We start from the raw sequence: 15,323 nt of genomic DNA on the forward strand, positions 1-15,323 counted from the left end.
GTCGGATCTGTCCCCAGTGCTCAGAGAGAATCTGGACCTGTCTCTGCAGGAAGCCTCACATCCCAGAAATGGTTTGTCCATGTAGCTCACCCAGCCTACAGAAGAGCTGGCCCCTATCTTTACCTCCACAGCTGCTCAAAGGAGAAGTTCTTTATTTCTGAGTTATTGAGCTGGCCCTTCCCTGTGGTGTGGGGGAACTGCTGATGACTGGGAGAAACCAAACCTCAGCTCTGAATCAGAGGACACGCTCCCTCCTAAGCCATGCTGTGTATTTTCTCCCAATGCCCACGTTCATCTGGCTGCTCAGCACAGCAGACAGCCCGAGTCACCTACCTCACCGTATGCTCAACTGCCCATGGCCACTGGGTTGACTTCCTATCTGGGTATTATTGTGGCTCTTTCCCTGCTTGTTGGAGATAGGACCCCAGAGGAAAGGACCGCAGCCTTGACAGGCTGGCAGGTCAAGTCTCCAACTCTGATTGTCCAGCAGAGTTGGGACTGGCGGGTGTTGAGAGGGAGTGACACCTGGGAACTGTGTGTGTGGGTGGCCAAGAGGGTGATGGCATTGTTCTTTTTCTAGCTGCTGAGGCAAGGGCATGTGATGTTTTGGAGGGCCTCAAGGGAGTGGGAGGTTAAGAGCAAGGGACTTAAAATTAAAGGGCCAGTTCTGAACCCCAGCTCTTTGGCTTCCTGGCTGCCTGACTTTGACTGATTGTTTAACATCAGCCATGGTTTCCACATGTGTAACTGCTACTTCTCAGCCCTGTTTTGAAGATGAAATGAGAGGATGCACGGGAATCACAAAATGCCTAGCACTGGGAATGGGCTCCCTGAGGATAGCTGCTGTTTTTATTCATACTTGGCCGAGATCTCATATCAAGGAAGAGGAAATGGTGGAGAGTCCTCAGCAGTGCCTCTAGGAAGCAGCTAAACGCAGGAGGGAAAGCCTGGGGAGCGCCCATAGCCAGTAGTCCCTCCCTGTCCTCGGTGGTTTGTTCTGAGACCCCCCCCCCCCGTGGGTGCCTGAAACCATGGATAGTACCGGAGCCCTATGTATACAATGTTTTCCGTTTATAAACATAACTATGAGGAAGTTTAATTTATAAGTTAGGCACATTCAGAGATGAACAATAATTAGTAATTAAATAGAACAATTATAATGACATACTGTGATTAAAATTATTTGAATATAGTCTATCCTTTTCCTCAAAATATTTTTTGAATTGTTTCTGAAAATTTCTGTTTAAATTTTTTCAGACTGTTGTTGAGCAGAAGTAAGCAAAATCATGTAAAGCAAAGCCGTGGGAATGGAGGACAGTCATGCCACACTGGAACCCAGAAATTTGCTCTGCCTGGGATGGCAAACACAGCTTTGTGTCACTGGCTTATAAGCTATCAGGAATTTCATGGAACGTTGTGCTGAGAATGATTCAGAAACTTCAACCATATTTCTGCAAGGTGAATATCTGAGGAAGTGGTTAACTGTATAACGGAGGTGGGTCAAGATTGGAAGGAGAAAGAAGTGGGAAGAAAGAAACAGGCAGGCACAGAATAAGGAAAGCAGAGGAGAAAGAGAAAAGTAGAACAAATGCGAGTTCTCAAAACAGCATCCTTAACTCAGGCTGGACCCCAGGGCAAAGCAAACTGGCAATATTATGTAGTTGGCTGAGCAAACACTGCCTCCTGGTGTCCTAGGAGAGTGTGACTGTCGAAGGGTCAGATGGGAAGTCATATCTCTGAACAATGTGAGGAAATGAGTGAATGGATAAACAATTGAAAATATTTGAAAATATTTGAGGCCTGACCTGTGATGGCGCAGGGGATAAAGCATTGAGCTCTAATGCTGAAGTACCCAGTTCAAAGCCCCAGACTTCCTCTTCAAGATACATATGGGAATTGATGCTTCCAGCTCCTCCTTCCCTCCCTCCTTTCTTTCTTCCCTCTCAAAAGTGAATCAGTAAAACCTTAAAAAAGAAAACGAAATGTGGGAAATATGTGTTTTCCATGTTTGTGTAAACATAAACTATGTATAAAAACAAGATGGTATTAGAAGAGATTAAAAGGTAAAGGGGAACACGCATCCTTTCTTTGTAGCTGACATTTACTGAGTGTTTACAACCTGCCAGGCATTAGTCTAACCGTGAATGTGATTTATCTCATCTGGTCCTCACACCCTCCTTATGAAATAGTACAATTATATTCCCCTAGTGCATTAGCGGGGACCGAGACATAAAGGCGTGAATGCACCTATCGCAAAGTCAGTCAGTAAGGAACACCCAGTGCTGCTCTAAGTGCAACCATGGCAGTGTAGCTAGAGCCCAGTGCACACATTTGAAATATAAAGGAAGCAGGATTCAATGTAAGTTTCAGGATTTGTGCAACAAGTAAGTAGGGAATGGAGCTGAATTAATAATGAAGACGTGGAGATGGTAATGTATCTTTCCCCAAGTGAATCACTCCACAAGTATTTTCTGGGCGACAACTTTGCACTCCCTGCTGTGCTAGGACCTGTGGGCGCTGAGAGTCTAATATGGGGCACAGCTCCCTACCTCAGAGAGTTTATACTGAGGTTGAGGAAATAAAGCACACATGTAGGACACAGAAAGCAACATATTATATAACTGCATCCAAAGATGGTGTGAATTGTGCAGGATTGAGTAATATTGCTAAAGAGAAGAAAATAGGAGGCAGCAATCAGCAAGGCTAAGGCGTGTGGGTGTGCGCACTGTATAACAAGCCACACTGAGTTAATGGAAGTGCCCGGAATACAAGTGAGCCTGAAACAAAGAACCTGAACCCCACAGTGAGAAATTACTCAGTGTTGGGGGGAAAGCTCTAATGATTGACAATAAACTCAACTGAAGTAATCTTCCTGCACAGTTACTTACTTTCTAATATTGCACTCCAACCCCTTCCAAAGAGCACTTCAGTAGTGAGACTCCTGAGACTCACGTCAAAAGAATTCTTCATGTAGCAGTTCATCCCTGTGACCCCCAGGAAGAGCAGTGGGGAGCATGCAGGGGAAAGGACCTTGTGGGAGGAGAGAAGAGCTCAGATCACAGACTCTGGAGCTGGTCTAGATCAAATCCCTTGTTGACTTGTCAGCTGTGTGACTTTGGGCAAGTTACTTAACCTCTCTGTGCCTGCTTCTTCATTAGGTGGTGATCAGGATTAAGGTGATTTAATTCATGTAAAGCACACAGAACTGCTACTGGCACTCAGTACTATTCCTGTACACTTATAATAAGACTAATAAGCATACCTTTAAATGCATATTTATGAACCTTTCTCTTTTGCATTTCCAAGTGGCTGCCCCTGTCCGTACTCACACTGAGGCAGCATCAGCCTCAGGTGAGGGAATGGAGGGCTGTAATTTGGGTTAAATCCGGGAGAAGGTTGTGTTTCCATTTGATGTTAACTAAAAGAAGATTTTCTGATTTGAAGCCATGATGTTGAATGCCAGGCTTTGCTGTGAGAGAAACATACCCAAAGTGCCTTTGGCTCACATTAAAATCAAATCTCAAGGTTTGAGGGCACATCGCTCTTGCAGAGCAGAGAGGTCACCCTTTCGCATGGGGCATCTGGAACTGGAGATTTGCTGCCCCAGATAAACGCAGGCCATGAGGGAGAGGAAGTAGGCAGTGGGTCATGGGTGATTGTGGGATGAGGGAGCCCCTGTATCCTGACCTAAGCCTGGGGAGGGTCATGTTGAATCAGCTGAGAGAATACCAAAGGCTCAGGGGCTTTTCCCATCCTCCCATTGGTGACTCTGAAGGACGCTTCTCTAGGGCCCCACTGACTCACACATTACCAAGGAGAAGGAGAGGGCCGACAGAGAGAGGGCAGGGTTACCTCCAGAAGCCCAGCGTTACCTAGGGGAGGTGCCATGTGTGGCTGGGCTGAAAACCTTCCCTGTGCCCTCTCCCAAGACACAATGCTGTGGACTCTGGCATGTGCAGCTGGTAGTGAGCAGAGGAAGGCCAAGGAGACAAGCAGAGGACAGGACACACCAGCTGCAGAATTTGGCTGCAGACTCCAGCAGGATGTGTAGAGCTCAGATGTGAGGAAACACTGGCTTGACCTGGCCCCAAGACCAGCCTTAGGCAAGAAAGTCTAGCTGCCCCTATGCCATGAGGTTGTACACAGTCCCTGTGCCACACTCAGGTGAAGGAATACGGTGGGAAAGTATTCTGAAAGAGAGCATTTTAAGTCTAAGATGTGCACTTTTTCCAAATACACTATTCTGTTTAACAGAGATGGAAACACCACACTTAACAATGTTGGTTTTTGTCTTTTTGTTTGCTTGGTTGGTTGGTTTTGGTGTTGTTATTGTTTTTCCAAACAGTGATAGGAAATAATGAGAAAGTTTAAATGCATTCCAGAATATAAAGAAACTATATTTTATTCAGACATCTGAGCACAACGGAGGAAATCCGTGACCCTGCTTTCTTTAGAGAAACGTATGTGATAAAAGATTCACCTATTGTTAGTTCCCTAGCACCTGCCTTTGCTTATAAAGTGAGATTTCCTGGAATGCTGGCGAGCCTGGTACATTGTAATCATCTGAGGAACTTTAAAAAAAAATCAGACACCTGGGTCCCATGCCCAGACAGTAATGTTTACTTTGTCTGGGGTGTAGCCTGACTTCAAAAGCTTTTAAAGTCCCTCAGGTGATTCTAATGGGAAAACAAATTTGAGAACCACTATCTAGAAAAATGATTTCTCCATTGCTCAGGATATTCTCTCTGAATACAGAAATGATGGAGTGAGGAGTACAGGTTCTTACTGTGAATACAATGTGCCTGACATGAGGGGAGAGAAATGCCATCTTAGAAGCAGACCTGCCCTATCCTCCATTTCTCTGGTGCACTTAGTGTTGTCCACAGAAAAGCAGATCTTCAGTGTATCTATCAATCCAAGTGTCTAGAATGGCTCTGTCTTGTACAAAACAAACCACAAATGTCATTTTAAATTTTTTAATAACCACATTTAAAAAGTTATTAGAGGCCCTGGCCAGTTGGCTCAGCAGTAGAGCATCGGCCCAGCCTGTGGAAGTCCCAGGTTTGATTCTCAACCAGGGCACATAGGAGGAGCAACCATCTGCTTCTCCACCCCCCCCCCTCCTTTCTCTCTATCTCTCTCTTCCCCTCTTGTATCCAAGGCTCCACTGGAGCAAAGTTGGCCTGGGCACTGAGGATGGCTCCATGGCCTCCTCCTCATGTGCTAGAATGGCTCGGGTTGCAACAGAGCAAAGGTCCAGATGGGCAGCGCACCGCCCTCTGGTCAGCTTGCCAGGTGGATTCTGGTCAGGCGCATGCAAGAGTCTGTCTCTATGTCTCCCCACTTCTCACTTCAGAAAAATAAATAAAATAAATAAAATAAAATGTTATTAGAAAGAAGTAAAATTAATTTTCATAATACATTTTATTTAGCCCAATAGACCCAAAATATTATCATTTCAACATAGCATCAATATAAAAAATATTTTTCATCTTTTTTTTGTACTAAGTCTTGGAAAACTGATGTGTGTTTCACACACTTACACCACATCTCAACTAGGAACATTTCAAGTGCTCAGTAGTCACAGTGGTTAGTTGCTACCACACTGAATGGATAGTGCTGGTTTAGACAATATGGCATTCGTCAGTATTAGATGCCAAATCACAGTGCTATCTAAAAGATGACATTTTAGCATAAACATTATTTCCCTTTGAAAACATGTCCTTGATACCAGGGTGCTGGGAATGTGATATATGTTTCCTCCTGTAGTTTCAGTTAGCCCTGCCAGGTTACGAAGATCCCTGCCCTACCTGAATAGTTCTCTGGGACCTAATGGAAACCTTGCTTGTCTTTCCTTCAGAATCAGTTCTCCAGAGAAATTAGAGAACGAATTCGGTCTGGGAGGTGAATTTAAAGTAGTTCCAAGGAATTCTAAGGCCTAAAAAGTGAGAGCAATATTTAAGCAGAGGAATTAGAATCTTTTCTCCCCTGTAACCCCTGGTACTAAGAAAGCTGTATGATTTTGGAGGCTGAAGAAGATCACTCTCCTTCCTTTCACAAATCCTGGGGCCTTCTCCATACTTCAAGGTGTCCATGCCCAGTTGATCAGATTTTAGGGCCAAATTTAATCCACAGTATGCCCTTTAAAGGTGGAAAATGTTCCCCATAGAACAGGTAGTTGAACTTTTCCTCCCATTGGTCTTGTAATTTCAAGAGTTGGATGTTGGCAATGAGACAAAATGCATAGGGTATGTCTTATAGCCTGCTGTGAAACATTAAAGCTACTTAAACCTTCCTAATTGGGGAAAAGAATCCTTCTGGATATGCCAGTCCAACTAACTAGAGTTCTGCATTGGGGTTGAAGGAGACAAAAATATCTAGCTTCTTTCTCTTAGGAAACACTTTCCTTGGGTACTTTCAAGAAAGAGGTGAGTGGTCTATGTAGAGATTAAAGTTTTTCTTGGCCCCTTGCCTGAAACCATCAAATATCAGGGAACTATGACCCCTTAAGCAAACTCTTCCCCTACAATGTGAGAGCACTTAAGTGTCTCCCTACAAAAATATCACTTAGAAAAAAAATATTTTTCTAATTTATCTACTTAAGCAGTGTTAACATTTCTGGCAAAGAAGGGAAGGGAAGGGAAGGAAAGGAAAGGGAAGGAAAGAAGGAGAGAGAAAAAAGAGCCTGACTAGGCAGGCAGTCGCACAATGGATAGAACATTGGACTGGGATGCAGAGGCCCCAGGTTCAAAACCCCGAGGTCACTGGCTTGACCATGGGCTCACCAGCTTGAGCACAGGATTGTCGGCTTGAGTGTGGGATCATAGACATGACCCTATGGTCTCTGGTTCAAGCCCAAAGGTCACTAGCTTGAAGCCCAAGGTTGCTGGCTTGAGCCCAAGGTCACTGGCTTGAGCAAGGGGTCACTTAGTCTGCTGTAGCCCCCTGGTCAAGGCACATATGAGAAAGCAATCAATGAACAACTAAGGTGTCACAACGAAGAATTGAGGCTTCTCATCTCTCTCCCTTCCTGTCTGTCTGTCCCTATCTGTCCCTCTCTCTGATTTTCTCTCTGTCTCTGTCAAAAAAAAAAAAAGAAAAAGAAAAGAAGACTGGATAAACTGGGTTCTTGGGATGTGCTCTAACTCACTAGTAGGCATTGGGTGAGTTCAATCAGTTTTTCTAGGAAAAGAGGAGAATAGCCGTGAGTACAAAGATTGTTGTGGAAGAGTAGATTTTAATTTCAGGGTTCTTTCCTCAGTGCCCTTGATGTTCTCAGCCAAGTGTTCTCCTCATGGCTCTTCAGAGTATGACTGTAGTGCTTAGAAGTGTACAGGGTGACTTGCCTTAGCTGCCAGCCTTACACCCCAGCAGAAACAACCCTCCCTATTGAATATTCATGTATGTTCCTGACCCTTCAGAGCAGGGTACCCCAGGAAATGCCACCAAGCTTGCTTCTTTCCTCAGTCTCTGATATTTGCCAAACTTAACCACATCATCAAATTGGGCAAAATTCAGGAGTAAGGTGAGCCTAGCAGTTAAACAGTTGGGCTTTGGCACCAGACAATATAGGGCCTGAATTCCAACCCTGCTACTTACTGTATAACCACAGGGAAGCTTCTTTATCTCACTAGTTTGAGCTTTCTCGTCTGTAAAATGGAAACGTTTGCAGTAACCACTGCATAAGATTGATGTGAGCAAAAAAACTGATCATTTATATAAGACACTGAGCATAGTGCCTGGCTCATGTGAACACTACCATTTTTTTCTCCCTCTTACAATATGGATCCTGGTCATCTTTTCAATATTACTTATCTCCCATGGTCCAGCAATACTGATCTGTGGGATACTGACTAACAATAAAAATCTTCTTTACTAATCCCAGGCTTCTGCACATGTCCGTTTACCAGGAATATTCTTTCCAGTGCCTTCAATAGGCAAATGGCTATTCAGGTTTCAGATCTCAAGCAAAGGCAGATCTAAATATCTGCCTAAAGAAAGCATAGACAATTTTTTTTCTGAGAACTAGATTAAAAAATATATATTTAAAAAATAAATTCAACATTAAGTATGAAAAAAGAATATTTAGAATGAAAATGAAATCACAACAAATTACTGGCACCTGAGATTCAGATCCCTTCTGTGATCTCTTTGGACAATGTAGCAGAAATGCTTAGTAAATGAGCTTCCGTATTGCATCTTGACTTTTCCTTCCACCTAGAATATGCTATAACTCTCAGCATTCAGTGTGGGGTATGAGGGTTAAGCTTTATAAACTTCAGGGTAAATTCATCTCTGGTCTCAGTTATTACATCACTTTCTCTCTGAATGTTCTCTGAACCTCCAAGTCCAGATCTGTGCTCCTTACCGTTGTCCCTAGGACCTCCTAGGCTATATCTCATCATAGCTCTTACCTCTGTGCATTGAAATCACCAGGTCGGATCTGTCTCTTCAAATAGACTATAAGTTCTGGAAACCAGGGTTAGTTTCTTGTATGCCAGTCTATCCTCAGTGCCTAGTCCAGCACTAGGTTCACTGGGAGACTGTAAGTCCAGTAGCCACAGCCACCATCACAGCTGCCAGCACATGCAGGTTCCTATTTGACTCGGGTAGACAGTAATGAAACAACAGAGCCAAGAACAGGTGGGCCATCCTTGTATTCTAGCTCTCACCGGCTAACGAGTAAACACAAACACACTGGGCTCCAAAACCCATTCATTCAGCGCTCACAAAGCTACTGACACATCTGAGTTTTCCTAAAATTAAAGACCTCACTAGCCTCAGCCACCTCCTTTTCCCCATCTGCACGCCTCCATCTTGGTTGCCTGCCTCCTCTGCAACCACGTGGCTTCTTTGCCAAAATGGCCTCCTAGCTCCTCCTTCTTAAAACTTTTGCATGGGACAACCCCTCCTCCAGCACACATTAGCATAACCAAGCCCTTTTCCAAGCATGAAGGTAATTAACATTATCACCTGGACAATGCAATCACATGGTCAGCAGCCATTTTAAACAATAAAAGTGAGCAAAACCAGAAAATACAGATTTCACAAACTCATTTGCCCAACAGAGACTCTTTAAATATCTGTTTTACTAATGAATTGGTATCTGGTTCCCCCCTTTAATCTCTGATTCTCCAGAGCTGCGAATTTTCCTTTCTGCTCTTTCTAGATGCCCACAGCCCCACAATTTCAAACCTGCAACACTAAAATAATTCCATAAGTAGGGGTTTTCACAGGGTAATTTGCTATAATTGCTACTATTTATTCAATATATGACTTCTTCCAGAAAGCTTCTTAACTGGCAACACATAATGCAAGAGTACATGAAGTAAGTATGGAATTTTTTTTTTAAAGAGGAGGTAGGACGTGTTCACATCCTTCCCCAATTCACTGGCTCAGCTGGGTCTTTATTTTTGAAAAATGTTATGAAAGACACTACAGGTTGCCCTCCAAATGGCTATTTTCTCCATTTTTTTCTTTCAGGATGCTATTTTTGTGGGTATTCTTCCTCCCATAAGCTCAGGGATGGTGCCCTCTTTGCCAGCCCCAAAGGGTGAATATTGTGTAGTCAAAGGAAACCATGGCAATTCCATTCTCCTTGTCAAGGACAGCTTTACAGGTGGGATGTGATTTAATTCCTGCCAAAAAAGGGGGGGATTCTGCTGGGGAGGGGGTGAGTGGCCTCTAGGAAAGATTTTCCACCTGAAATAACTACTAAAAGGGATTTTCTAGTTGTGCATTAAAATGTAATGCCTGGCGCACACGTTGTCATCTTGCAATCATGAGACTAGCACGAAGAGGAAGTAACAGTTTGAAGACTGCAGGAAGGAAAGGTGGAAAGCCGTTGATACCTGAGGATGTTTGGCTCACTAGAGACTAGAATAGCCCCTCTTCAAACTTCCTGTTCATTTAACAAAATCCTTTTTGGTTTAAGGTATTTTTATTCAGGTGTTCTACAAATTGTAGCTGAAAGCACCTTGATAGAATTTCCAATACAGCCAAGGAGGCAGATTGGGAGTTGAGTTAAAAAGAACACGTAGAAATCATTTTATGAATTAGATGATTATTATAATACACATGTACAGTATTAGTGCTTTGAAATTGTAAAAGCATTTTACCTCAATGACATACTTTGTGTGAAGGTAGATGATTTACTTTTTTTTTTTTTTGTATTTTTCTGAAGCCACCCGGCACGCCCACCAGGGGCGACGCTCTGCCCACCAGGGGGCGATGCTCTGCCCCTCCGGGCGTCGCTCTGCCGTGACCAGAGCCACTCTAGCGCCTGGGGCAGAGGCCAAGGAGCCATCCCCAGCGCCCGGGCCATCTTTGCTCCAATGGAGCCTTGGCTGTGGGAGGGGAAGAGAGAGACAGAGAGGAAGGAGGGGGTGGGGGTGGAGAAGCAAATGGGCGCTTCTCCTATGTGCCCTGGCCGGGAATCGAACCCGGGTCCCCTACACGCCAGGCTGACGCTCTACTGCTGAGTCAACCGGCCAGGGCCGATGATTTACTTTTTGAAGATAGAACATTCACATTACATTATCTTTTGTATCAAGTTGGAAATGAGAGAAGCCAAGTGATTCCCATGTGAACAACCTCTTCTTAAAAGAAAAAGATACCATGAGAAAATATTCCAGCAGAGAAAAGACCTTCCAGGGTAGCAGTTCCCAATATTTCCAATGACAAAGGATAACTTTTAAGGTCTCCTCCCATACAACAGTGGTTTGATTTTTAACAGCTTATTATAGGAGCTGGGGGGGGGGGGTTAAGGACAAAGTGAATTTAAATACAGTGACAATTTTAATCAGTCCTCTTCAATCATTTACAACAGCATCATTATGGGTTTGAAAAATGATTATAAAGTATACGCCAGACATCTCTGGTTAGTAAGCAAACATCTCTAGTGTAGTGTAATGGCTTTCTAATTCTGGGAGGTCTCCAGCCCTATATCTGGGTACCATTGTTCTAAAATACAATTTGCCACTCCACTGAAGAAGGTCACCTTGTTGCAGGGTAATACAAGGGAACCCTTCTCTTCTCCAGTGGGCGGTGGTGGCAATGGTCTTACAGCAGCACCACTCCAAAACAGAATTTCTAAATCCTGTTTCTTCAGTACTATCGCTTCAGAAATCCTGATTCATCAACTGTAGAGTTTAGGTAATTAAAATAAGAAGCCGACTGATGAGAAATTAAACCAGTACGTATAATGCTGATGTCTGTGGAGGATGATATTCCCAGGGCTCTAGGGAGCAGGCTAATAATCAGGCTTCAATTTGAGGGAGGATGAATTCAGGATGGGAGATAGGGAAGGAACAGAAGCACTGGCAGGAGCTCCAGGATCTATCTGGATGAGCCTCTCCTTGGGAGGAGGCAAACCCTGACACCCTCTCACACAAAAGTGTACACTGCAGAGGACTCTGGATGGCAAATTTCCTGATAACCTGCTACAAAGAGATGCAGCTGCAGGCTGCGCTGGGTTACAAAACTAGCTTAAACCAACAGTCTTAGACCTCTTTGGCATAATAATTTCTAGACAAACAACCATGCAGACAGGGTGACAAGGAGGAATGAGGAATTCCCCAGAGCAGATACATCTTCTTAGAGGGTTAAGGGACTATTCTGACAGGGTGTGTTGTCTGCTGGGAAAGCAGGAATTAGGATGTTTCCAAATTCCCAGTTCAGTACAATTCTCTGCTCTTATGAAGTTCCTTCTTTTTCTGAAAAAGAGAAAAGGTTCAAAATGTTGCTCATTTAATTACAGTATATCGTTGATATTTCCGAGCTATTTCTCATTTGTAAAGAAATGTTCATAGAGCCTGATCAGGTAGGTGGTGGTACAGCGGATGGAGCATCAAACTGGGATGCAGAGGACCCAGGTTTGAAAACCCAAGATCGCCAGTTTGAGCGTGGACTCATCTGGTTTGAGCAAGGCTCACCAGCTTGAGCTCAAGGCTGCTGGCTTGAGCAAGGGGTCACTCGCTCGCCCTGCCCCCCCAGTTAAGGCACATATGAGAAAGCAATCAATGAACAACTAAGGTGCCGCAACGAAAAATTGATGCTTCTCATCTCTCCCTTCCTGTCCTTATCTGTCCCTCTTTGTCTCAGTCATTAAAAAAAAACAAAAACGTTCATACAGAAAATAGTCTCCTGGAACGGGGGACCCAGAGAAATATGGCCAGAGAGGAATAATATATACATCCCTTATCTTCTTCCTAATCTTTACATAAACTTGGGCCCATACTCCTTAGAACTGTGAGGTGGAGATGATGAGAAAATTACAGGCTCACATATTAAGCAGCAAACACTTGATGCCTCACATGAATATCCATGAAAAAGAATTACCCACCGTGGCCAGTTGGCTCAGCGGTACAGCGTCAGCCTGGCGTGTCGAAGTCCTGGATTCAATTCCCGGTCAGGGCACACAGAAGTGCCCATCTGCTTCTCCACCCTTCCCCCTCTCCTTTCTCTCTATCTCTCTCTTCCCCTCCCACAGCCAAGGCTCCATTGGAGCAAAGTTGGTCTGGGCACTGAGGATGGCTCCATGACCACTGCCTTAGGCACTAGAAAGGCTTGGTTGTAGCAGAGCAATGGCCCATTTGGGCAGAGCATTGCCCCCAGGTGGACATGCCGGGTGGAACCCAGTTGGGCACATGCGGGAGTCTGTCAGCCCCCACCCCACCCTAGCTTCTCACTTCAGAAAAAAACAAACAAAAAAGAATTACCCACAATTCACCAGTAAACATTCCAAATTTATGGTTTTAAGCTATTAGTGCTGATAACAAGTATGTTTTCTTCAAATAGCTTTTGTCTACTGTAACTTTCTCAGTGTTCATAGGCAACTTAAAACTTACTGATAACTTTAAACAAAAAGAACCCCATAGAAGAGACTGAGTAGACTTACATTGTTGAGGAAACTTTGTGAAAACAAATGAAGTGTTTGGCACAATTGTTTAATGGAGCATGAACTCTAGATTAGATACTAGCATTGTATCCATGTGAAACTTCCTGAATTTGATCACAGTACTATGTAAAACAATGTCTTTGTTCTTAGGAAATACACACTGAAGTATTTAGGAAAAGAGGGGTGAAAGAAAGTAAGAATGATAAAGCAAACATGGCAAAATGTGAATAGGTGAAGGATATTAAGGAATTCCTTGCACTATTCTTGACAATCTTCTACTAATTAGCTTGAAATTATTTCAAAATAAAACACAAATAGCAAATGAAGTAATTTAGGTTGATGTATTTAAATTATTTATTTATTCATTTTAGAGAGGAGAGGGAGAGACAGAGAGAGAGAGGAGAGACAGAGAGAGAGAAGGGAGAGAGGAGCAGGAAGCATTAACTCCCATATGTGCCTTGACCAGGCAAACCCAGGGTTTTGAACCAGTGACTTCAGCATTTCCAGGTCGACGCTTTATCCACTGCGCCACCACAGGTCAGGCTAGGTTGATATATTTAAACACTATACTTATAGACATTGTTTTTTCTCAAGAGGTTTATTTAACACCGAGATCTCTGTCAAAGACTTATAAGCCTGTCAGAGAAAGACAAGTACCATACGATTTCACGTATGGAACCTGATGAAAAAAACCCAACCCAACAAACAGAATAGAAGCAGACTCATAGATACAGAAAATAGACTGACACCTGGCGGCGAGGCCTCTGTGTGTGTGTATGTGTGTGTGTGTGTGTGTGTGTGTGTGTGTGTGTGTGTGAGAGAGAGAGAGAGAGAGAGAGAGAGAGAGAGAGGGAGGGAGAGAGAGAGAGAGAGAGGGTTAGGGGCTGGGAGAAAAAAGTGAAGGGATTAAGTAAAAGAAAGAAAAAATCCTCATCGACACAGACATCGTATGGTGATTATGAGAGGGAAAGGGGGTGGGGGAGGTAAAAGAGGGTAAAGGGGGGGCAAATGGTGATGGAACGAGACTTGACTGGCAGTGGTGAACACACATACAATATACAGATGATGTATAATTATAGAATTGTATACCTGAAACCTATATAATTTTATTAACCAACATCACCCCAATAAACGCAATAAAATTTTATGAAAGACTTATCCTATGGTTAAGTCTTTCCAAATTGCAAGGCCATCTTTAAAGGAATTATTGAAACAATCCATGTCTAGCTCATATTCTGAAGCAACCTCTTTAATAAATAACTGATACTTTTTCCAATTATGGATCATCATTTACATTTGATCACTTGTTTATGTTAATATCAAGTCACTCTTTCAGTATTTTATATTTCTGAATCAGTATACCATTTATATTGATCTAGAACAGGGGTCCCCAAACTATGGCCCGCGGGCCACATGCGGCCCCGAGGCCATTTATCCAGCCCCCGCTGCACTTCCGGAAGGGGTATCTCTTTCATTGGTGGTCAGTGAGAGACGCAAAGCATGGCATAGCTCACATACAGTACTACTTCCAGTGACGTGGGATGCACGCCTCGGGCTCCGGAAGCACGTCACATCACTTGTTACATCTGGCAGTGACAAATATGGAACCGGACATTGACCATCTCATTAGCCAAAAGCAGGCCCGTAGTTCCCATTGAAATACTGGTCAGTTTATTGATGTAAATTTACTTGTTCTTTATTTTAAATATTGTATTTGTTCCTGTTTTGTTTTTTTACTTTAAAATAAGATATGTGCAGTGTGCATAGGGATTTGTTCATAGTTTTTTTTATTAGTCTGGCCCTCCAATGGTCTGAGGGACAGTGAACTGGCCCCCTGTGTAAAAAGTTTGGGGACCCCTGATCTAAAAGAAAGTTCTATTGCCTCTCTTCTTTTCTACTGCACACAGCAATGAACAGACAGCTAAGCCGGATCTTAGTATCCAGCAGTGCAGCTTTAACAAATAGAGTAAATTCTTATTAAAATAAAAACAATTAGAGGAGATTCCAGGGACTGGTAGTTTCACAAGGCAGAACCCTAGCATGCTCAAATTTCTCAGCCTACAGAAAGAATTTCCAGGTGAGGTTATAAAACTATAATATATCAAAACAAAACCATTTTCAAATTTGTTTTTAAAACAGTTCTGAAGTAAAAGAACCATAAAATGACAGTATAAGAAATGAAATGCAAGTAGAAATTGAAAAATTAATTTATTTTATGAAGAAACATAAACAATATTTATTAACACCAATGGCTGCAGAGAAGCAGCCTGCAAGCCACATCCACAGTTGACTGGCTGAGAAGTACTGACACATACACTCATAAACATAGCCCTCATTTTCCAGTGTGGTTTCCAAGGAAATGCTGCGTTTGATAATCAATTTTAATGTTTATTTTTACATTAAAAGGCTGAAAAGATTAAACCCA

This window comes from Saccopteryx bilineata, chromosome X, assembly GCF_036850765.1.
Source record: "Saccopteryx bilineata isolate mSacBil1 chromosome X, mSacBil1_pri_phased_curated, whole genome shotgun sequence".
Classification (NCBI taxonomy): domain Eukaryota; kingdom Metazoa; phylum Chordata; class Mammalia; order Chiroptera; family Emballonuridae; genus Saccopteryx; species Saccopteryx bilineata.